At 41.4% G+C, this 25349-nt stretch overlaps 2 pseudogenes; one reads left to right on the top strand and one right to left on the bottom strand.

Annotated features, from left to right (window-relative positions):
• LOC108176155 (vomeronasal type-2 receptor 116-like) overlaps positions 1-25349 on the top strand; it is a 70194-nt pseudogene that overhangs the window by 16672 nt on the left and 28173 nt on the right.
• Positions 17958-22696, bottom strand: LOC149121412 (mRNA export factor pseudogene; annotated as a pseudogene).

The raw sequence follows: 25349 nt of genomic DNA on the forward strand, positions 1-25349 counted from the left end.
TGATAAGAGACTTTCAGTAATTTAGGCTTTGTGTCTGAACCCTGGGATGCCCTTTATCATCAGATGATGCATCTCTTTTAGCTGCACCCTTTTCTGAAGAACCTCCAGCTTAACAATCCTGCTGGTGACACAGTGAATTTCAATCAGGGACAAAAATTGAATGGAGAGTATGACATTCTCAAACTATTGGAATTTCCCAGATGGTGTAGGAATTAAGGTGAAAGTAGGGAAGTTTTCTCCATATGCTCCACATGGTCAACACCTGTCTTTATATGAAGATTTGATAGAGTGGGCCACAAAAATTGAACAGGTGTATTGGAACTAATAATAATTCTTTGCACTACTCTAAAATAGCCAATCTTTAAAAAAATGACTTATCGGGGCCAGTGCTGTGGCATAGTGGGTAAAGCTGCCATCTGTAGTGCCAGCATTCCATATGGGTGCTAGTTCGAGTCCCAACTGTTCCACTTCTGATCCAGCTCTCTGTTATGGCCTGGGAAAGCAGTAGAAGATGTCCCAAGTCCTTGGACCCCTGCACCCATGTGTGAGACTGGGAAGACGCTCCTGGCTCCTGGCTTGGGATCGGCATAGCTCTGGCCATTGTGGCCATCTGGGGAGTGAACCAGTGGATGGAAGACCTGTCTCTGCCTCTGCCTCTCTCTAACTCTGCCTTTCAAATAAATAAATAAAATTAGTAAATAAAATAATAAGATATTTTTTAAATATCTTTTAAAAAGATTTATTTAGGGGCGGAGCCAAGATGGCGGAATAGTGAAGGTGAGCACTGATAGTCCGAGAAAATTTAGTTTAATAAAAGGGGAGTTACAGTAGCCTCAGAAAAAAGAACCAGGAAAATATTGCAGAGGAAACCCTTCTGGATTGAGGGGTTGTGAATCGGAGGACCTACTGGGAGAACAAGGTCGCCCACCACGCAGAAGCCGAGCCGTGGGATCCAGCTGCGCAAGCCGAGCCGTGGGAACGAGCTGCTGGAACGCGAGGTGAGCCGAACCTCAATATCCCCAGACACCGGCAGGCAAGCGGAGAGAGGAGACTAGAGGGCACGAACCCCGGGGGGGGAACTTCACCAGGCTAACTGGAAGAGAGAGAGGGAAAAAAAAAAAGGTGACTGGCACGGACACGGGTTTCTCTCTCTCCGCTCACCTCTCAAGGGCGAGCAAGACAAAGAGCAGGCGCCATCTTGGACATATGTCATAAGCAGAGCGACCTCAGGTCTGCACCGGCCCTGAGCCTAGCAGAAAAACCTGACTCTGGGTGGGGCGAATTAACAGGAGATTAGGACCTAGTAAATTTGTGGTGATACTGAACTGAGACTGTGAAAAAAGAGATGGTGGGGGAGAGAACTCATGGAATTCACGTGAGCACTCTCCAGAGACACTATAATTCCGTAACTTTGGCAACCCAGTGGGAGACTGAAGGAGAATTTGAGCCCACTCTGAGGGCAGAACAGATTCCCTGTGTGGTCCTTCTGAAAGAGCTTCTGATCTCTGGCTCCTGTGGGTATATCATTTGCCTGCTAACTACCTCCAACTTCATTCAGCTGTGCAGAATAACTTCCCTTTTGAATCAAAAAAAAAAAAAAAAAAGAAAGAGAGAGAGAGAGGTTTACCATGCCTAACCTGGGAGTGTCACCTTTGGCACACCAAACAGAGCTCTCAGGCCACACCCATCTCAAGCCCTAAGGCTTCATCAAAAACAGATAGTCCACTTAATCTAGAGTCATAGTATAACAAGAAAAAGCACCACAGGGAAGAAACCAAATATCTCCAATATGCCAAATAACAAACGCAAAAACCGAGGTAATAAAAACAAGGAAGTCACCATGAAGCCCTCAAATGAAAAAGACACCCAAATTCAAGGTTATGAGGATGATGATATAGAAGAAATGCAAGAAGCAGATCTCAAAAAATTGATAAGAACATTAAGAAGTTCTCAAAAACAAATTCTTGAACTACAGAAATCCTTAATGGACAAGATAGAAAATCTCTCTCGTGAAAATGAAATATTAAGGAGGAATCAAAATGAAACAAAACGACTAGTACAACAGGAAACTGGGATAGTGACTGAAGTGAAGAATTCAATAGATCAAATGAAAAACACAATAGAGAGCCTTACAAACAGAATGGGTGAAGCAGAAGAGAGAATATCGGACTTAGAAGACAGAGAACAAGGCCGGCGCCGCGGCTCACTAGGCTAATCCTCCGCCTAGCGGCGCCGGCACACCGGGTTCTAGTCCCGGTCGGGGCGCCGGATTCTGTCCCGGTTGCCCCCCTTCCAGGCCAGCCCTCTGCTGTGGCCAGGGAGTGCAGTGGAGGATGGCCCAGGTGCTTGGGCCCTGCACCCCATGGGAGACCAGGAAAAGCACCTGGCTCCTGGCTCCTGCCATCGGATCAGCGCGGTGCGCCGGCCGCAGCGCACTGGCCGCGGCAGCCATTGGAGGGTGAACCAACGGCAAAAGGAAGACCTTTCTCTCTGTCTCTCTCTCTCACTGTCCACTCTGCCTGTCAAAAAAAAAAAAAAAAAAGAAGACAGAGAACAGGAAAGGATACAGACAGACCAAAGAAAAGAAGAGGAAATTAGGATTCTAAAACATATTGTCGGAAATCTTCTGGATACTATTAAAAAACCCAACATTCGGGTTCTAGGAGTTCCTGAAGGCATGCAGAGGGCGAAAGGATTAGAAGGCCTTTTTAGTGAGATATTAGCAGAAAATTTCCCAGGATTGGAGAAGGACAGAGAAATCCTAGTGCAGGAAGCCCACAGAACCCCTAATAAACACGACCAAAAGAGATCCTCACCAAGACACGTTGTTATTAAACTCTCCACAGTGAAACATAAAGAAAAGATCCTAAAATGTGCAAGAGAGAAACGTCAGATTACTCTCAGAGGATCTCCAATCAGACTCACAGCTGACTTCTCATCAGAAACTCTACAAGCTAGGAGGGAATGGCGAGATATAGCCCAGGTACTAAGAGAGAACAACTGCCAGCCCAGAATATTATATCCTGCAAAGCTATCATTTGTGAATGAAGGTGAAATAAAGACTTTTCATAGCAAGCAGAAATTGAAAGAATTTGTTGCCACTTGTCCAGCCCTGCAAAAGATGCTTAAAGATGTGTTACACACAGAAACAAAGAAACACGGTCATCAATATGAAAGAAGGTAAAGGAAGGAAACCAAGGAAGGAAAGCTCACAGCTAAAGATCACAGGGAATTCAAAGCATATATTAGAACTTATCTTTGGCAAATGGCAGGGCAAAGTTACCACTTATCATTAGTCACATTGAACGTGAATGGCCTGAACTGTCCACTTAAAAGACACCGATTGGCTGATTGGGTTAAGGAACAAAACCCATCTATTTGCTGCTTACAAGAAACTCATCTTTCCAACAAAGATCCATACAGACTGAAAGTGAAAGGCTGGAAAAAGATATACCATGCCAACAGAAATGAAAAAAGAGCGGGCGTAGCCATCTTAATTTCAGACAACATAAACTTTACCACAAAAACCGTTAAGAGAGACAAAGAGGGACACTATATCATGATTAAGGGATCAATTCAACAGGAAGATATAACAATTATCAATGTATATCCACCTAACTACAGGGCACCAGTTTATCTAAAAGATTTGTTAACGGACTTAAAGGGAGACTTAGACCCCAATACAATAGTACTGGGGGACTTCAATACTCCACTCTCAGAAATAGACAGCTAAATAGGACAGAAGATCAACAAGGATACAGTAGATTTAAATGACACTATAGCCCAAATGGATCTAACAGATATATACAGAACTTTCAATCCTACAGCTAAAGATTTTACATTCTTCTCAGCAGTACATGGAACCTTCTCTAGGATTGACCACATACTAGGCCATAAAGCAAGTCTCAGCAAATTCAAAAGAATTAGAATCTTACCATGCAGCTTCTCAGACCATAAAGGAATGAAGTTGGAAATTAGCAACTCAGGAATCCCTAGAACATATGCAAACACATGGAGATTGAACAACATGCTCCTGAATGAACAATGGGTCATAGAAGAAATCAAAAGAGAAATCAAAAACTTTCTGGAAGTAAATGAGGATAACAGCACAACATACCAAAACTTATGGGATGCAGCAAAAGCAGTGTTAAGAGGAAGGTTTATATCAATAGGTGCCTACATCAAGAAATTGGAAAGACACCAAATAGATGAGCTTTCAATTCACCTCAAGGATCTAGAAAACCTACAGCAAACCAGACCCAAATCTAGTAGGAGAAGAGAAATAATTAAAATCAGAGAAGAAATCAACAGGATTGAAACAAGAAAAACCTTACAAAAAATCAGCCAAACGAGGAGCTGGTTTTTTGAAAAAATAAACAAAATTGACACCTCATTGGCCCAACTAACTAAAAAAAGAAGAGAAAGGACCCAAATCAATAAAATCAGAGATGAAAAAGGAAACGTAACAACAGACACCACAGAAATAAAAAGAATCATCAGAAATTACTATAAGGACTTGTATGCCAGCAAACAGGGAAACCTATCGGAAATGGATAGATTCCTGGACACATGCAACCTACTAAATTGAACCAGGAAGACATCGAAAACCTAAACAGACCCATAACTGAGACAGAAATTGAAACAGTAATAAAGGCCCTCCCAACAAAGAAAAGCCCAGGACCAGATGGATTCACTGCTGAATTCTACCAGACATTTAAAGAAGAACTAACTCCAATTCTTCTCAAACTATTCAGAACAATCGAAGAAGAGGGAATCCTCCCAAATTCTTTCTATGAAGCCAGCATCACCCTAATTCCTAAGCCGGAAAAAGATGCAGCACTGAAAGAGAATTATAGACCAATATCCCTGATGAACATAGATGCAAACATCCTCAATAAAATTCTCGCCAATAGAATGCAACAACACATCAGAAAGATCATCCACCCAGACCAAGTGGGATTTATCCCTGGTATGCAGGGATGGTTTAATGTGCGCAAGACAATCAATGTGATACACCACATTAACAGACTGCAGAAGAAAAACCATATGATTATCTCAATAGATGCCGAGAAAGCATTTGATAAAATACAACACCCGTTCATGATGAAAACTCTAAGCAAACTGGGTTTGGAAGGAACATTCCTCAATACAATCAAAGCAATCTATGAAAAAACCACAGCCAACATCCTATTGAATGGGGAAAAGTTGGAAGCATTTCCACTGAGATCTGGTACCAGACAGGGATGCCCACTCTCACCACTGCTATTCTGGAAGTTCTAGCCAGAGCTATTAGGCAAGAAAAAGAAATTAAAGGGATACAAATTGGGAAGGAAGAACTCAAACTATCCCTCTTTGCAGATGACATGATTCTTTACTTCAGGGACCCAAAGAACTCTACTAAGAGACTATTGGAACTCATAGAAGATTTTGGCAAAGTAGCAGGGTATAAAATCAATGCACAAAAATCAACAGCCTTTGTATACACAGACAATGCCATGGCTGAGGAAGAACTTCTAAGATCAATCTCATTCACAATAGGTACCAAAACAATCCAATACCTTGGAATAAACTTAACCAAGGATGTTAAAGATCTCTACGATGAAAATTACAAAACCTTAAAGAAATAGAAGAGGATCCCAAGAAATGGAAAAATTTTCCATGCTCATGGATTGGAACAATCAACATCATCAAAATGTCCATTCTCCCAAAAGCAATTTATAGATTCAATGCAATACCAATCAAGATACCGAAGACCTTCTTCTCAGATCTGGAAAAAATGGTGCTGAAATTTATATGGAGGCACAAGAGACCTCGAATAGCTAAAGCAATCTTGTACAACAAAAACAAAGCTGGAGGCATCACAATACCAGACTTCAGGACATACTACAGGGCAGTTGTTATCAAAACAGCATGGTGCTGGTACAGAAACAGATGGTAGACCAATGGAACAGAATTGAAACACCAGAAATCAACCCAAACATCTAAAGCCAACTTATATTTGATCAAGGATCTAAAACCAATTCCTGGAGCAAGGACAGTCTATTCAATAAATGGTGCTGGGAAAACTGGATTTCCACGTGCAGAAGCATGAAGCAAGACCCCTACCTTACACCTTACACAAAAATCCACTCAACATGGATTAAAGACCTAAATCTAAGACCTGACACCATCAAGTTACTAGAGAACATTGGAGAAACCCTTCAAGATATTGGCACAGGCAAAGACTTTCTGGAAAAGACCCGGGAGGCACAGGCAGTCAAAGCCAAAATCAACTATTGGGATTGCATCAAATTGAGAAGTTTCTGTACTGCAAAAGAAACAGTCAGGAGAGTGAAGAGACAACCGACAGAATGGGAAAAAATATTTCCAAACTATGCAACAGATAAAGGGTTAATAACCAGAATCTAAACAAGAGTGTCAAATTGTTAAGTCAACAACAGGTGTCACTGTGTACTTACTTCTCATGTGGTATCTGCCCTTAATGTGTTTTCCAATGTGAAGTAATGCTCTAACTAGTACTGAAACAGTATTTTACACTTTGTGTTTCTGTGTGGGTGAAAACTGATGAAATCTTTACTTAATTTATACTAAATCGATCTTCTGTATATAAAGATAATTGAAAATTAATCTTGATGCGAATGGAAGGGGAGAGGGAGTGGAAAAGGGGAGGCTTGTGGGTGGGAGGGACGTTATGGGGGGAAGCCATTGTAATCCATAAGCTGTACTTTGGAAATTTATATTCATTAAATAAAAGTTAAAAAAAAGAAAAATGGAGATTTTCTTAGTCTAAAAGTATAATCTAAAGAGGAAGTACTCAGAGATTTTAGTGGGCATATTTTCATTGTTCTAAGTAGAGAGGAGGAAATGGAAATGGAAAAAGGGAGCTTCCTGGACATCTGTGTCAGAAGAATTATGATCTACAATCTCTCAAACTGTGGGAGATTATTAAGAAAAAGGAATATTCTAGTCTTCCACCACTTTCAAGCCTGGTTAACAACTTTCAAGGTTGAGATTATACATTATGGCTGTTGTCTTATGTTGCATGCCGTTTTCTCTCCCCTTGTAGCTGACCTTTGGGCATTTTGAGTCTGTCCTCTGTGACCATTCAGTTTTCATTCTCTCATTCAGATAAAATTGAAGAATACACCTCTAACACTTGCATGGTCTCCTAGATGCTTCATTTCAGCCCAGTTGATCACCTGAGAGGTATTCAATTTATTTCAGATTTCAAAGTTAGAGATATACAAGAATGGCATCTGTGTAGCATTTGTGGGATTGATCCCAGTGACCAAGAAGAAAAATTATGCAACAGCTTGGCCATGTCATATACTGATCAGGCCATCATCATCAAATGTGGTTAATCTTTGCTTTGAAAGCAAATGTCTGATAGTCATGAGTTTTCAAACATGAGAACACTTAATGGCATGGAAAATCTGGGTCCCCATCTCCCAGTGGGATTTTGCCAACAGTGAAACACATTTCCTGCTCCACTCATTCCATTTCCTGCCCATGCCATTCCATTTCCTGTTCCACTCATTTGCTGGTTTTGAAACTTTATAGAAAGCTAACCCCTCCACATATCCAGAATACATTTACCTCACTAGATTCTGGTTGACGTTTCTCATTGCTCAGTTTCTGGGGGTATCCTGCAACACCTTAATTTTTTTTTTTACTTTTTTCACTTTCTGTTATTTATCTTTTTGCTTAAGGTATACATACTTCATGTAAAAACTATTATTGGGCTGGTGTTGTGGCTTAACAGGTGAAGCCTCTGCCTCTAGTGCCAGCCTCCCATATGGACACTGGTTCCAGTTCTGGCTGTTCCATTTCCAATCCAGGTCTGCTATTGTCTTGGTAAGCAGAAGAAGATGGCCCAAAAACTTGGGAACCTGCACCTCATTGGAGAGCTGGAAGAAGCTCCTGGCTCCTGCATTTGATTGGCTCAACACTGGTCATTGTGGCCATTTGGAGAGTGATCCAGGGGATGGAAGACACTTTCTCTCTCTCTCTTTCTCTCTCTCTCACTCTGTTACTCTGCCTTTCAAATGTGATCTTTAAAACAAAAACTATTGTAGCCAATGAAGCAGATTGAGGTGCTATCTCTGTGTGGCTTTGAATACTATTCCAAGTTCATTGATGATTAGCATCCTTGGTAAGGTCTTTTCATCATCTATTTGTATAGGAATGTCTGTTTAATTCCTCAACCCATTCTTGGTGATATTTTTATTGTTCCTTTTGCTTTTTAAAATGTAAGTTGTAAAATGTTTCTGGAAGGATATGTAGCCATATTTTCCCATTTTTATCAGGTGTTCGATTTTTGAGAGCTCTCCTTCCAGTTATGCATGCAATAGCTCAGGGCACTGTACTCTAATCTCCCCTCCCTTCCTAAGCTGATGCTTTCTCCGGCTCTTGGCTGCTGGGATTGTGTGTTGTGTCCTCGATCATAATGCACATCTGCACCTTCCACACTGATTCACAGCATTCTTCTTCCTTCCATAGAATTTCCACTGCAATTTTCACTCTAACTCTCCCCTGAGAATGTATTCCTTCCACTTTTACTTTTACTGTTTACACCTAGCCTAGAACAGCAAGCCCTTCCTTATTCAACCATCTTGGACTCTTCCCAGTAATCAGCAGTATTAGTCCTAGGTTAGATGGATAATGGTAGAAACAGATTCTTGGTAGATTTCCATATGTGGCAAAACTAGCAAAGTTCATGTTCTGTTATATTCAGACAAGCTACATAAGATTCTGTATGGCTGGATGATGGATGATGTGGAGCTTCTTGGTTGGGACAAAATAAAGAAAGGATAACAAAAATGCACTATTGTAGGCTTTACATACCAGCGTATTTAATTTGGAGCTACTGAGAGTTGATATGGTCAGTGCTGACATGCTAGATCACCTCTGTGCTGTGGATTTCCTTAACTTTTTTCTGCTTGCTATGACATTAATCCTACAACATGCTTATATTTATTTCTACATTTGATTTGAAGTGTGTTGAGCCTGAGAAGACAGTCCAGGACAGAGTCCATTGGGGGCAATGTTCATGATGCAGACTGAGTGTAAATTTTGTGTGTGTTCCCTGTACACACAGAGAACTCTGTACCTACCAACTCAAATATCCACATTTTTATTTTTCAAAATTGCTTTACAGTAAGCTAGATGTTATTGGACTTTAATAGAAATTATGAAAAGTCTCAAACAGAAAAAAATAAACTTCTAAGGGTGTGTTGGTAAAATTCAATTAAGACAGAAATGTATAATCTCAGATTCTATATACTTTTTTGCAAATATAATATATACTTTCCTATAAAAATTTAAGTTCTACATTTGTGGAATTCACAACAAGCTAAAAAAAATCCATCAAATTCAGCATTAAGAATGTAGAAGATAAAAGTGGTAAATATGAGAGAAATATTTAAGCAAAAAAAAATGATGAATCTGTGTGGGTGCTAATTTTTTAACTTTTATTTAGCAAATATAAATTTCCAAAATACAACTTTGGATTATATTGGCTCCCCCACCCCATAAGCAGCCTCCACACACATCCATCCCATCTCCCACTCCCTCTCCCATCCCATTCACCTCCACATTCATTTTCAATTATCTTTATATACAGAAGATCAATTTAGTATATACTAAGTAAAGATTTGAACACTTTGCACCCAAACAGAAACACAAAGTATAAACTACTGTTTGAGTACTAGTTATACCAGGAATTCACATAGTACAACATATTAAGGACAGAGATCCTACTTGGGGAGTAAGTGCACAGTGACTCCTGTTGTTGACTTAACAAATTAACACTCTTGTTTATGATGTCAGTAATCACCTGAGGCTCTTGTCATGAGTTGCCAAGGCATAAGAATCCTCATGAGTTCACGAACTCCTATCTTATTTATACAAAGCCATAGTAAAAGTGGAAGTTCTCTCCTTCCTTCAGAGAAAGGTACCTCCTTCTTTGATGGCCCATTCTTTCCACTGGGATCTCACTCGCAGAGATCTTTCATTTAGGTCATTTTTTTGCCAAAGTGTCTTGGCTTTCCATGCCTGAAATACTCTCATGGGACTTTTAGCCAGATCTGAATGCCTTAAGGCTGATTCTGAGGCTAGAGTGTTGTTTAGGAAACTGCCATTCTATGAGTCTGCTGTGTATCTGCTTCCCATGTTGGGTCGTTCTCTCCTTTTTAGTTCTATCAGTTAATATTAGCAGACACTAGTCTTGTTTATGTGATCCCTTTGACTCTTAGTCCTATCATTATGATAAATTATGAACTGAAACTGATCACTTGGACTAGTGAGATGGCATTGTTAAATGCCACCTTGATGGGACTGAATTGGAATCCCCTGGAACATTTTGAACTCTACCATTAGGGGTAAGTCTGAGTGAGTATGTGCTGAACTGTATATCTCCTCCTTCTCGTATTATCATTCTTATTTCCTCTTTCCAGTTAAATTTAAACATCTAAAAATAATTGTGTGTTAATTAAGGAGTTCATACAATGGTATTAAGTAGAACAAAAAAAAATACTACAAGGAATAAAGTAGTGAGTTGTTCCTTGACAATCACGACAAGGGCTGATAACGTCACTGTTTCTCATAGTATCCATTTCACTCCAAAAGTTTTCCTTTCAATTACAGAGCTAGTTTTCACCAATCAGGGGGAATATATGATATTTGTCCCTTTGGGACTGGCTTATTTCACTCAGCATGAGGTTTTCCGGATTCCTTTCCATTTTGTCGCAAATGACCGGATTTCATTGTTTTAAAGTGCTGTATAGTATTCTATAGAGTACATGTCCCATAATTTCTTTATCCAGTCTACTGTTGATGGGCAATTAGTTTGATTCCAGGTCTTAGCTATTGTGAATTGAGCTGCAATAAACATTGAGGTGCAGACAGCTCTTTTATTTGCCAATTTAATTTCCTTTGGGTAAATTCCAAGGAGTGGGATGTCTGGGTTGTATGGTAGGGTTATATTCAGGTTTGTGAGGAATTTCCAGACTAACTTCCATAATGGCTTGACCAGTTTGCATTCCCACCAACAGTGGGTGAGTGTCCCTTTTTCCCCACATCCTCGCAAGCATTTGTTGTTGGTAGATTTCTGAATGTGAGCCATTTTACCTGGGGTGAGGTGAAACCTCACTGTGGTTTTGATTTGCAATTCCCTGATGGCTAATGATCCTGAACATTTTTTTCATGTGTCTGTTGGCCATTTGGATTTCCTGTTTTGAAAAATGTCTATTGAGGTCCTTGGCCCATCTGTCAGGGTTTCTCCAATGTTCTCTAATAATTTGATAGTGTTGGTTCATAGACTTAAGTCTTTGATCCATGTTGAGTGGATTTTTGTGTAAGGTGAAAGGTAGGAGTCTTGCTTCATGCTTCTGCACATGGAAATCCAATTTTACCAGCACCATTTATTGAATAGAGATCCTCTAACAGTAATCTGGTGTTTCTCTCATGCACATTTTAGAATCTTTTCTCTATGTTTTACTGTGGTGAGTTTGATTACAATGTGTCATGGTGAGGATCTCTTTTGGTCATGTTTATTGGGAGTTTAATGAGCTTCCTGTACTTGGATGTCTCTGTCCTTCTCCAAACCCAGGAAATTTTCTGCTAGTATATCACTAAAAAGGCCTTCTAATTCTTTATCTCCATGCCTTCAGGAACTCCAAGAACTCAAATGTTGGGTTTTTTAATAGTATCCTGTATATTCCTAACAATATTTTTTTTTATATTTCTAATTTTCTCTTCTTGTGTTTGGTTTGACTGTATACTTTCCTCTGCTCTGTCTTCTAAGTCCAATATTCCCTCTTCCACCTTACTTATTCTATTTTTAAGGCTCTCAACTGTGTTTTTTATTTGTCCTATTGAACTCATTATTTCATTTTTATTTTTCTTCATTTTCTCAATTTCATGTTCTGTTGAATTCTTCATTTCTTTTTATTTATTCCTTAACATTTTGTTTTCATGAGAGAGATTTTCTTTCATGTCCTACATGGATTTCAGTATATAATGTGTTTGCATTTGATTACTTCTAAGTATTCTTATCATAAATTTTTTTGAAATCCATATCTTGTATTTCTTCTCTCTCACCATCTTCATAAACTTGTACTTAAGTGTCATGTTCTTTTGGAGAATCATGTTGTCTTCTTTTTTCTTGTTTTTGGATCATTGCTTTTGTTCAGCATTTGTGGAGATATTCATTGGCTTCTTCTTTTGTTATTTTCACTGTGGTAGCTTTTCTCATTGGAGAGAAGTGGACTGTATGCTTTCACTGAATCTCTAGAGGCTTGTGGTGAGTGTGGCCAGAGAGATTTGTTCAGTTCTTCATGGTTATGGTGTGCCTAAGATGATACACTCAGATGTGGCATGGTTAATCTTTTTTTTTTTTTTAATCAGAAGGGAAGTAATTCTCCTCAGCTGAGTTGTTATTCTTGATGGCGACCAGTGCCTGAGCACTATCCCCAGTTGGTATAATATTCTTCTGCTCTGTCCTAAGGACCATATAAATGATCTGTTCAGTCCTCAGTGTAAGTTCAGATTCCTCTGCAATGTCTCTCACCAGGTAGCCAGGGCCACCCATGCTTGTAGTGTCTCCCACTGAGACTACTCCAAGTCTCAGCCACAGCATAAGTTCTCCCACTTAATCACAGGGTTTTTTTGTTTGTTTGTTTTTGCAGTCTTTGTTTAGAAGCTCCACACATTCAGTAGGTCTTAGTCTCCTGTTATTACTCTGCACCGGAGGCATGTTTTTGCTCAGCTGATTTCCAGACACAGACATGAGCTGGTGCAGCAATTATGTATGTCCAAAATGGTTCCCATTCTATTGGCTCATATGCCTTTGTAATGTGATTGGAGAGAGAAACATGTCTGTGCCCTTTTATTTTTTCTCTCCTCTAGTAAGGCTGGTGTTCTTTTTCTCACAGGGCTTCAAGCATCATTCCCTCTAGTCTCTTCCTACCACATTTTTGTCAGTGTCTCAGCTACTGTGGACTCATCTCACCTCACTTTGCAGTGCTAGTGTGGAGGCTCTCGGCTGCTGGTGTCCTGAGCTGTGGGCACACATGCCCTCCACATAGGTCTACCATGTCTCTCTAATTTCAGAAGAGCTTCCTCTGCTGTTTTCCCCCTAATTCTTCCCTGAGACTACATTATCTCCACTTTTATTAAACTATCTTCTCCTGGACTAGATCAGTAAGCTCTCTCCCTATTCTGCCAGCTTGGAACCGCCGATGGTCAAAATTACTCAGTTTTCACCTCTGATGGATTTTGTCTTTGAACTATGCATCTGTGTTTTAGTTGAGTGTCTGTTCCTTCAGTCAATACCTACTGGCATATTTTGGGTGGTGTCACAGAACTCTGTCAGTGCACAACGTGTGGCAAGAGCTCAGTGGAGTGCAGTAGATCTCCTCTTTTCAGCAGGAAGGAGGGTTTGATCACCCCCTGTTGGCCTAATCAAAACCTCACTTCCTCTCTTCCATGGTGGAAATGCCCTGGGTTAGCCCACAGTGGGTGCAGCACTCACCTGCACTGCCACAAGAACTGCATAAAGGAGTCCTCATTTGAACATGACCCCCACTATCATGACCCACCCCAGCAGTCATGGAGTTCTGAGTCCTTGGCACCACACTCAGTGATTGCTTAGATATCCATTTACAGTCTGTGCCCTAACATGTAGTCACAGGATTCCCACAGTCTCTGCACACAAGGTTCCCATGCTCATGGGTGCAAAGGATCTGCTGCACCCTTTTAGCCTGTCCCATCCAAGGAGTGGAAGAGATGTTCCCAGAGCCAGCTGCCTGTGGGTGCTGCACCTTGGCACTTTGAGCCCTGAGCCTTTGGTAGGTAGAGAGTCTGGGAACACCTCACAGTCCCACCTGAGTACCCAACCCCTCTCAGTCCTCCCAGCTAGACTGAAAATCAATGGGAAATGTAGATTTTTCCCTCTACTAAAAGCCCTGGATCACACGTATGCACAAGAGACAATACAGCCATTACTCATTTGAAAATGGCAACTTTCCCTGCGTGTTGCTTGGCACACACAAGAGCCACCACAGCTGCTACTGATTTCAGAATAATGGCTTTTCCCCATCCATTGCCACATGAGTGTACCCAAGTTTATACAGCCACTACTTCTGTCAATATGGTGCCCTCTCCCAGCTGGTTGCCAGGTACCATTGTTGGGGGATAGGGAGAGATAAATGTGCCCATTTTTGCTGTGTTAAGGGGGGGTACACTGTCCTTGTTTGAACTCCAAGCCACATTCACAGCAAGCTGTCACTCCAGCTGTATCACCTATGGCATGGGTACCCACAGTCTGTTCTCACCTTGCTCTCTAAATCTATTGCTTCCTCCAGCTCTTAGCTGCAGGGGTCATGTGCTTGGTGCATCTGCACCTTCCATGTGGATCCATGGCATCCCTCTTCCTGCTGTAGAATTTCCCCTGCAGGTTTCTCTCCAACTCTTCTTGTGTGAATGCCCTTTCCTCCACTTTTTTGCTACTGTTTCTTCCTAGCACAAAGCGGTATGTCCTTTCTCTATTCCACCATCATAAGAATCTCAAATATTTAAATATTTTTTTTAGAAAACCACAATGAGAGATCATGCTGTTCCACTTGGAAAGATTATTATCAAAACATAATAAGAATGGGAATAGTAGAGGTCGGAGGAAGAAGGGTGGGAGTACAGGGGGGAAGAATCACTATGTTTCTAAATTTGTGTATATGAAATGCATGAAGTGTGTATACCTTTATCTTATTGGCCACCAGAGCTGCCTGGCACATCTTGGATAGAGGATGTCTCCTTGTTGGCACCTGACAGCTTGGCTTTGGTGGCCAGGACACAGGTGATCCAGCCCCTGAGGTGAGGTCCTCCTTCATGCCACAAACCTTGTCCCTGAGGAACTCCATCAGCAAGATCATGTTGGAAACAGGCAGCAAAATAGTGAGGGATGAGTGGAAGTGTGTCTCAGAGATCACCTCTACTTGCTGCTCCATTGTGGAGTCACTGTCTTTGGAGGGACAGTCCATCCCAGAGAGCAGAGTCCTTGAGGGAACCCCAAAGCCCAGTGCTGAGCAAGAGCCTGGGAGGCTGTCAGAGAAGATGTTGCACCTAGAGACAATGCTCAGGAAGCTACAGGAGAACTTACAGAAGAAGGCTGGCAGGGCTGCCCTGGAGGAGGAGGTGCAGAGACAGAGGCACAACCATCAGAGGCTGCAGGCTTAATCAGAGAGTGCAGACATCCTCCTGCTCCTGGACAGCAAGCAGCCAGGTTTCCCCATGACCAACCTGGCCTGAGGCAGCCATGGACCTGCCTAGGCCCCACCAGCCCTGGGCCTTCCCCAGGAACCCCTCCCTGTGTTGACCTGCATCTAAGCAGTGTTCCCACTCCCTGGCCTCTTGTTTAGTGGCAAAGTTGCTACACCCATCCTAGTTTGTAAATATTCTGTGTGGAAAAGGGGACTTCAGGGAGTCAAGAAGCCACTGCCAAAAAAAAAAAAAAAACACCAAAGGTCAACCAACATGGGGTTACCCATCTCAGGTAGTGGACTCAATAGTACACACACTCAGATGTGCGTGCCTAGTATGCGTAGTAAGTAATGTGTGCCTTCCTACCAGTTATGGCCCTATGTTTCTGGGCCCCAGGAAGAGGAAATGCAGAGTGGCAAGGGCTGAAAACTACACTGCAGAAAAGTTGTGCTCTGAGCATTTCAGGCATGGAAAGCAGACACTGTGACAAAAAATGAGCTACATGAAAGATCTCTGTGAGGGAGAACCCAATGGAAAGAAGGGACCATCAAAGAAGGAGGTACCTTTCCCTGAAGGGATGAGAGAACTTCCACTTTGATTATGTCCTGGTCTAAATGATGTCTGCGTTTGTGGACTCAAGAGGCTTCCATAGCCTTGGCAGTTCATACCAAGAGCCTCAGGTGATCACTGACCTCATAAACAAGAGTGTCAATTGTTAAATCAGCAACAGGATTCACTGTGCACTTGCTCCCCATGAAGGACCTCTGTCCTTAATGAGTTGTACTATGAGAATTAACTGTAGAACTAGTCTTCAAATGATACTTTATACTTTGTGTGTCTGTGTGGGTGCAAACTGTTAAAATCTTTACTTAGTATGTACTAAGCTGATCTTCTGTATATAACGATAATTGAAAATGAATCTAGCATGTGATGGGAGAGGGAGTGGAGGTGCAATGGTTTTGGAGGTGGGAGTGTGGGTATGTGGGGAAGAACCATTTGCTACAATCCAAAGTTGTACTTATGAAATTTATATTTATTAAGTTGTGCTCTGAAGCAGAATGTGTTAGATGCTAGTCCTTCTGCCCACATTGAGCGAGATGGAAGTGTAAGGGACCCCCCCACATTTTGCTATCATCCCCATCTTTCTCTTATTTCCTAACCTTGTCCTCCTGATTTTGATAAGGAGTTAAGGATTGGATTGGATTTTTGGGAGCAATGATAAGGATTGGATTTTTGGGAGCACTACTATACATCTCCTTTTTGGGCCCAAGTTCTCATCCCACTGCTTATCACCAACAATCAGCCCAGGAGAATTCCCTCTCTGGCGTCTCCCTCTCTCCACACTAATGAAAGGGGCAGAGCAACTTTTGTTACCTCATATTTATGCAGAAATATAAGTGATGTCAAAGGGCTTTAGAAAATGAGTTAGCTTGGAGCCAGCACCGTGGTGCAGTAGGTTAATCATCTGCATGAGCTGACGGCATCCCATATGGGTGCCAGTTACTGTCCTGGCTGCTCCTCTTCCAATCAAGCTCTCTGCTATGGCCTGGGAAAGCATTGGAAGATGGCCCAAGTCCTTGGGCCCCTGTACCCAGTGGGAGACCTGGAAGAAGGTCCTGGCTCCTTGCTCCTGGCTTCAGATTGGCATAGCTCTGGCCATTGCAGCAATTTGGGGAGTGAACCAATGGAAGGAAGACCTTTCTCTCTGTCTCTCCCTCTCATTGTCTATAATTCTACCTCTCAAATAAATAAAGAAAATCTTTTAAAAAAATAAAAGAGAATGAGTTAGCTGAACTGGGGAACTGGTGTATTCTCACATCTCCTGATTTCTACATCACACCTCAGTTCTAGGTGCCAACATTCTAATGGTATCCATGGCCTTTCATCACTCTGCCTATGATAGGCCAAGGTACATGTTACCCCAAGAAAAAGGACTATATCATATAGAGCCATTTCTTCTCTGTCCTATTTCCCCTGATTACTCTTGAACCTACACCATGGAACCATTTCCCTGATGGGTGGGGCTACTCACTGCCCAGGTGGGTGGGGCATGTTTATGTCATAAGGGACACTGTGACACAGGCTGGCCTGTAAAAGCAGCTGTAGTCCTGGACCCTTACCAGTCACTGGTTCTAATTGCTAGGAGCCTCTCCTAAAAACATGACAGGTAAGCCTCAATAATTCTTGCCTCCCAATGCCATCTTCCCCTTTATTCCTTATCTTCCCTCCAGCCTGACCCTCCTGATCCTGTAGCCCGGCCCATGTGTCTGGTCCTCCACCCCAGCCTGACCCTACTAGCTCTGTGTTTGAGCCTTACCATCCTGATTTTCCATACTGGCCTCATCCTCCTCCGGGCCCTCCACTCCAGCCCAACTATCCAAGTCAGCCATACCATTGTTACTTTCCTTCTGTCCCTTCACACCAGGCAAAAACCCCAGATCCTGCATCTTGGACTCACCCTCCTCCTAGAGCCCTCCCCATATCCAACTTTCTTTTTCTCCCCCTGGACCCTCCTCTGGGTTCAGTATTTGAGCCTTTTCCTCCTCCTGCTCCTCCATACTGGCCCTACTCTCCCTCTGATCATCCTGCACCCCAGCCAGGTCCTGTTCCTGCTCCTGCACTTCCTGCTCATACTCCTGGGCTTCCACATAAGGCTCATCCTACTATGAAGTCCTCACTCAAACCTCATCCCCCTTCTCATCCTAAACACCAACCTTGCCTTTCTTCTGTCTCTGAACATAAGCCCCACCCACCTTATTCAGGAAAATGCAGTCTTTCATTGAGGGATTAAAAACTGCATGTCCCTTGGACAAGTCATAGCTGCAAGGATAGGCAATCTGTTTCCATTGTTATTGAGTCAGCAAGTTGTCCTGTGATTGAGCTGTCCTGAAGCTTTTAGTTTTCTTCTGGCATCTTTGTCCCAGAACTGACAAAACAGGCCCCACAGTTGAAAGGGCACCAAAACTAAGATGGATTGAAATTCCATTTACTCCATAGAGAACCTGAGGCACTGAAGTGCTGATTCCATTGGATAGATGACATTTAGATATGCAGTTATCTTTGGCTGGATTTACAATATTGATATAATGATTAGCAACTCTCCATGCAATAGTTCCCAGGGCAAAACCAGTTGGCTTGTTCTGTTTGTTTATAAAAGTAGCCACATGTCAAGGCTGATGTTTCAGTGGAGTTTTCAAGTCCCCTGAATTCAGAAGGTTGATTCTCTTATTGATAGTCAGCCTGTCTCCACAGTTGCTACCATGGTCATACTGTATCAAATCTGTACAGGAAAACTCTTCAGAGTGTTGCAACATCATCATAGGATTTGATAAACAGGCATCCCAAAACTTGAGTCTCATCCAAGCAATTGGTCATCACACATCACACAACTGTAGACTGGGGCTTTGATGAAATGTTTGCTTCCAACAGGAGTATCATGCTATGCAATCTGTAGCACTTGGTTGCTATTGAGGTCCTAAATTTTGACACTGCTATATCAAAATGCAACACACTGATGTGTGTGTGTGTGCGTGTGTGTGTATACACCTCCAAAATCTTTTTCAGCAGATTGGCTTACATGAGGTCTTGTCAGCAGGTAACTACTTCCTGCTTCTGCCACACAACCCAAGCCCTGTTCTGGTGGTATCCAGAAGTGGCCCAGTGGCAGAGTCAAATCTGAGGTGCTGGGTCAGGTGAGTTCAGAGCTAGAATGGGACAGAGAATGGAATGGGACCCTCAGTCACAGAGTAAGGTCATGACAGGAGGTATTTTCAGTAAAACAGTGCACAAAATATATGCCACTAGGGATACAGAAGACAGAATGTTTTTTTTTTAATGCCTATTTGTTTACATTTCCTTGAAACATCAACCAACAATGAGGTAGAGAAAGAGACAGAGAGAGTTCCAGCTGCCAGTTTTCTCCCCCAAAGTACAACAACTAGGGCCAAGCCTGGCTGAAGCCAGTAGCCTGGAACAATGTAGAGTATGCAGGTGGCCCATTTGCTCTATTCTTTCTAGCTGAGTATACTAATATTATTATAATAAATGCTCTCTCAGAGACATCCTATTTTTAGGCTCATTTCATAGCCACACTTATCCAGAAATGTTTACAATTAATTTTGCTGTAAAAACCCTCCTACTAACAATGTCATTCCTATGAATTTGAGCATCCTACCCTCAATTTCATTATGAGCAACTCATACAACTCCTAAGAAAAAGTTTCTTACCTCTTACAATAGCTCTATGCATATGACACATCTCCGTACCCAGTATACTTTCAAACATTCCCCCTCACATATAGAAATATGTCTGACAAAAGAGTTACTTTAATAGAGTAAATAATAGAGGTTTAAGCCCTCATTTCTAGAACTATAGGCCTTGAACCTACTCCTAAGAACTCAAAATTCTTCATGCTACCTGATACACCAAATTCTATAGTAAGGTCAGCTAAATAAGCTATCAGGCCCACACCCCGAAAATGTTGGTTTATATCCTTCCCATACTAATTAACCCCCTAGTCCTAACTATTATTCTAGTCACCCTGTTCCTAGGCACAATAATTACAGTATTTAGCACCCCCTGATTAACCATATGAATTGGCCTAGAAATAAATATATTAGCCATTATTCCAATTTTAATTAACAAAGCCCCACCATGATCAACAGAAGCTGCAACTAAGTATTTCTTAACACAAGCCACAGCATCAATAATCTTAATAATAGTAATTACACTTAACATTTTTGACTCTGGCCAATGAACAATAATCCACAAAATCACTTTACCCCAATCTTAATTATATTAGCATTAATCATTAAATTAGGAATAGCTCCCTTTCACTTCTGAGTCCCAGAAGTAACCCAAGGGGTCCCCCTAAGCACTTGGGCCATCTTCTGCTGATCTTCCCAGGCCATTAGTGGGGAGTTAGATTGGATGTTGAGTAAGCTGGTTCAAGAACTAGTGCCCATATGGAATGCTGGCATCTCAGGCAGCAGCCTTCCCCATGACACCATAATGCCAGCCCTTCATTTCACCACTTTGTATTTTAAATAAATATAAATCTAATAAATCGATCTTCTGTATATAAAGATAATTGAAAATGAATCTTGATGTGAATGGAATGAGAGAGGGAGCAGGAGATGGGAGGGTTGCAGGTGGGAGGGAAGTTTTGGGGGTAAAAGCCATTGTAATCCATAAGCTGTACTTTGGAAATCTATATTTACTAAATAAAAGTTAAAAAATATATATATATATATATATGAAATCTAAAAAAACAAACAAAAAAAAATCAGGACTCATTCTTCTTACATGACAAAAACTAGCACCCCTATCTGTCCTTTACCAAATCTCACCATCAATCGACTCAACCATAACAATGTTAGTAGCCATCCTATAAATTATAGTCGGTGGCTGAGGAGGGCTTAACCAAACCCAGCTCCACAAAATCTTAGCCTACTCCTCAATTGCCCACATGGGATGAATGGTAGCCATTATTACATTTAATCCAAATACTATAATTCTCAATCTAATTACTTATATTCTATTAAAATTCCCATATTCATAATATTTATACATCACACAAGCACAACTACCCTTTCACTATCACAAATATGAAATAAAACCCCACTAATAGTTTCAGCCATCCTAATTACCTTAATATCACTAGGAGGCCTACCCCCACTAATAGGCTTTATCCCTAAGTGAATAGAGCTAACAAAAAATGGCAATATCATCATACCCACCACAATGGCTATATAAGCACTTCTAAATTTATACTTCTATTTACGACTCATCTACTCTTCCTCACTGACAATATTCCCAACAACCAACAACTTAAAAACAAAATGGCAATTCAAATCAATGAAACACATACTATTTATAGCCCCCACTAATCATTTTATAAACAATATTTCTTCCCCTCACACCAATATTTTCAGTACTAAGCTAAACTTAGAAGGATTTTATGTTACACAGACCCAGAGCCTTCAAAGCTCTAAGCAAGTAAATTATATTTAACTCCTGCTTAAAGACTGCAAATTAACTTCACATCTTCTAAATGCAAATCAGGTGCTTTAATTAAGCTAAGTCCCCCTAGATTGGTGGGATCCAACCCCACGAAATTTTAGTTAACAGCTAAATACCCTAGTCAACTGGCTTCAATCTCCTTCTCCTGCCATAAGGAAAAAAAAAAAAAAAAAGGCGGGAGAAGCCCCTGCAGAATAGAAGGTGCTTCTTTGAATTTGCAATTCAACATGAAAATTTCACCTCAGGGCTTGGTAAAGAGGGCTCAACCTCTGTCTTTAGATTTACAGTCTAATGCTTACTCAGCCATTTTACCAATGCTTCTGTTTATTAACCGATGATTATTCTCTACCAACCATAAAGACATCGGAACTCTCTATCTCCTATTTGGAGCCTGAGCTGGAATGGTAAGAACAGCCTTTAGTCTGTTAATTTGAGCAGAATTAGGCCAACCAGGAACTTTACTTAGAGACGACCAAATTTATCATGTAATCATCACTGCACATGCCTTTGTAATAATTTTCTTCATAGTGATACCTATTTCAGAAACGGGTTAGTCCCACTAATAACTCGATATAGCTTTCCCCCGTATAAACAATATAAGCTTTTGACTCCTCCCACCATCCTTTCTTCTTCTGTTAGCTTCATGAATAGTAGAAGCCGGTGCAGGTACTGGCTGAACTGTTTACCCACCACTAGCGGGTAACAGCCCATGCAGGAGCCTCGGATGATCTAACTATGTTCTCTCTTCACTTGGCTGGGGTGTCCTCTACTCTAGGGGCCATTAATTTTATTGCAACTATCATCAATCTAAAACCCCCTGCTATATCTCAGCATCAAACCCCCTTATTCGTATGATCTGTTCTCATAACAGCCATTCTTCTTCTTTCCCTGCCAGTTCTAGCCGCTGGCATTACAATACTCTTAATGGACCAAAATCTACACACAACGTTTTTTGACCCTGTAGGAGGAGGAGACCCTATCCTCTAGCAACACTTATTTTGATTCTTCAGACACCCTGAAGTATATATTCTTATCCTTCCAGGATTTGGAATAATTTCTCATATTGTAACATATTTTTCTGGCAAAAAAGAACCATTTGGCTACATGGGAATAGTGTGGGCTATGATATCAATTGGTTTCCTTGGGTTTATCGTTTGAGCTCACCACATATTCACAGTAGGAATGGATGTGGATACACAAGCCTATTTCACATCAGCTACTATAATTATTGCCATTCCTATGGGAGTAAAGGTATTTATTTGATTAGCAACCCTACATGGTGGAAATATTAAGTGATCCCCAGCCATATTTTGAGCTCTGGGGTTTATTTTCTTATTTACAGTAGGTGGCCTTACAGGAATTGTACTAGCCAACTCTTCCCTAGATATTGTTCTCCAAAGTGGTAGCCCACTTCCACCATGTCTTATCCACGGGAGCTGTTTTTCCCATTTGGGGGGGGGGTGATTCACTCATTGATTCCCTCTGTTCTCAGGCTACACTCTGGACCCTACTTGGGCCAAAATCCACTTCACTATAATATTTGTAGGAGTGAACTTAACTTTCTTCCCTCAACACTTCCTTGGACTCTCTGGCATGCCCCGATGATATTCATATTACCCAGATGCCTATACAATGTGAAACACTGTTTCATCAATGGGCTCCTTCATCTCCCTCACTGCTGTAATTGTAATAATTTTCATAATCTGGGATGCCTTTGCCTCAAAGCGAGAGGTAGAAACTATTGAGTTAACCACTACAAATCTAGAGTGACTTCACGGATGTCCACCCCCATATCATGCATTCGAAGAGCCTGCTTACATAAAAGCCTAGGCCAAGAAAGGAAGGAATTGAACCCCCTAAGACTGGTTTCAAGCCAGCTGCATAACCATTCTGACTTTCTCAATAAGATATTAGTAAAACTAATAATAATGAGAATATGAACAGGAAAAGATCATGCTCTCTATATTGTTGCATAATAAGATCATTATAAAATGGATATCAATGTTTTGACAGAAGGGAAACAGTCTAGATTTGTGTGTGTTTGGGTATGTGTGTGTGTGTGTGTGTGCACATGTGTGTGTGCATGCATGTATGTGTGCTCATGTTGACAGTAGGCAGAGGGGTTTTGGGATATGGGTACCTAACTTGAAGATAAGGTAACTTGTGCAAATCATTTATAGCCCATTATTGATGCATGTGAGTATCAGCAATAAAGCAGGTCCCACCTGTGTGGTATGAGGGAAAGGTATTCTGTGGTGGGGCCCAAGGTGGGCAGCTCTACAACATAGAGGCTAACATGACACCAGGCTTATGTCACACAGAAGGCTACATTATAGTCCCCAAAGACAAGACTGATGGGTGAGATATCAGGGTAGAAGGTTAATAAAGAGAAGTATGTGGGTGCAGCAGAGTGTAGAATATGTTTTGAAAGATTTCATGTGAGCTCATGTAAGCAAATATTGGGAAGCTGTCCTCAAATCAGGTTTAAAGGAGGCATCCCGTGGAGCTGTACTCAATGCATAGAATCAGAGTTGTTCCATACAATGCATGTTTCAAGTGCATTCCTCCCTGATATAAGTACGTCCTGAACTATACTTGTTCTTCACAATTGTGTGAGGAAAGAAACAAGTGGAGTATATAGTGAGAAAGGACACACATGAGTTGATGTTTAGGGGTTTATTAAACCAGAGCTGGCCCACCCCTTCATAGAAGTTGTACTGGTACTAGCATTAAAATAACCTCTTTTTAAACATATTTATTTCATATAGAGAACAGATTTCACATAGTTCATATATACAATTTTAAACCTGCAATGATTCTTCCCACTTTCACTGACTCCTGCTTTCCCTCCTTCCTTCCTCCTGCCTTTTTCCTTTCAATATTATTTAGTTTTTAAAGCAAGAGTTAGGAAGAGAGAGAGAAAGAGAGATCTGCCATTTAATGGGTCACTTCCCCGATGGCCACGATGGCCAGGCTGGGCCATGCCAAATGCAGGAGCCAGGAGTTTCATCCAGGTCCCCCACATGGGCTATCACAGTCCAAACACTTGAGCTAATCTCTGCTGGTTTTCCCAGGCCTTTAGCAGTTGTTGCACACAGGACATAAACCAGAACCCATATGTGATGCTGGTGGCCACACAACACTGAACCCCATACATTCAATTCACTTCATGCTCATCAGTTTAATTCTGCACTAATTAACAATTCAACAAGAAAAATACAAAGACCACTGTTGCACAAAGTAGATAAGGATTATTAAAAAATTATCAAATATAAAGCTGTCAGTTTCACTCATATACATTAAAATAGGGGGTACAGATGGCCCTTTCATATGCTGATTTAATTTCCTTTGGATAAATTTCCAAGGGTGCAATGACTGGGTCAAATGGTAGATCTATATTCAGATTTTTGAAGAATCCCCATGCTGTCTTCCACAATGGCTGTACTAGTATACATTCCCACCAACAGTGGACTAGGTACCTTTTCTCCCACATATTCACAAGCACTTTTTCTTTTTCCTTTTAAGTTTTGGTTGATAGCCATTCTAACTTAGGTGATAAAAAATTGCTTGTTTCATTGAGTACAGCTCCATGGGATGCCTCCTTTAAACCTGATTTGAGGACAGCTTCACAGTATTTGCTTCCATGAGCTCACATGAAATTTTATCTGCATTTCCATGATGGTCATTTGTCCATGTGTCTGTTGTATTTCATCCTTTGAAAAATGCCTTTTCATTTCCTTTGCCCATTTATTCACTGGGTTATTTGTTTTGTTGTGGTTCAGTTTCATTTTTTTTCTTTCTTTCATTTTTTTTTTTTTGACAGGCAGAGTGGATAGTGAGAGAGACAGAGAGAAAGGTCTTCCTTTTGCCGTTGGTTCACCCTCCAACGGCCAGCACGGCTGGCGTGCCGTGGCCGGCACACCACGCTAATCTGAAGGCAGGAGCCAGGTGCTTCTCCTGGTCTCCCATGCGGGTGCAGGGTCCAAGCACTTGGGCCATCCTCCACTGCCTTCCTGGGCCACAACAGAGAGCTGGCCTGGAAGAGGGGCAACTGCGAAAGAATCTGGCGCCCC

The sequence above is a fragment of the Oryctolagus cuniculus genome, chromosome 16, assembly GCF_051225735.1.
Source record: "Oryctolagus cuniculus isolate XC-2025 breed Fujian yellow rabbit chromosome 16, ASM5122573v1, whole genome shotgun sequence".
Classification (NCBI taxonomy): domain Eukaryota; kingdom Metazoa; phylum Chordata; class Mammalia; order Lagomorpha; family Leporidae; genus Oryctolagus; species Oryctolagus cuniculus.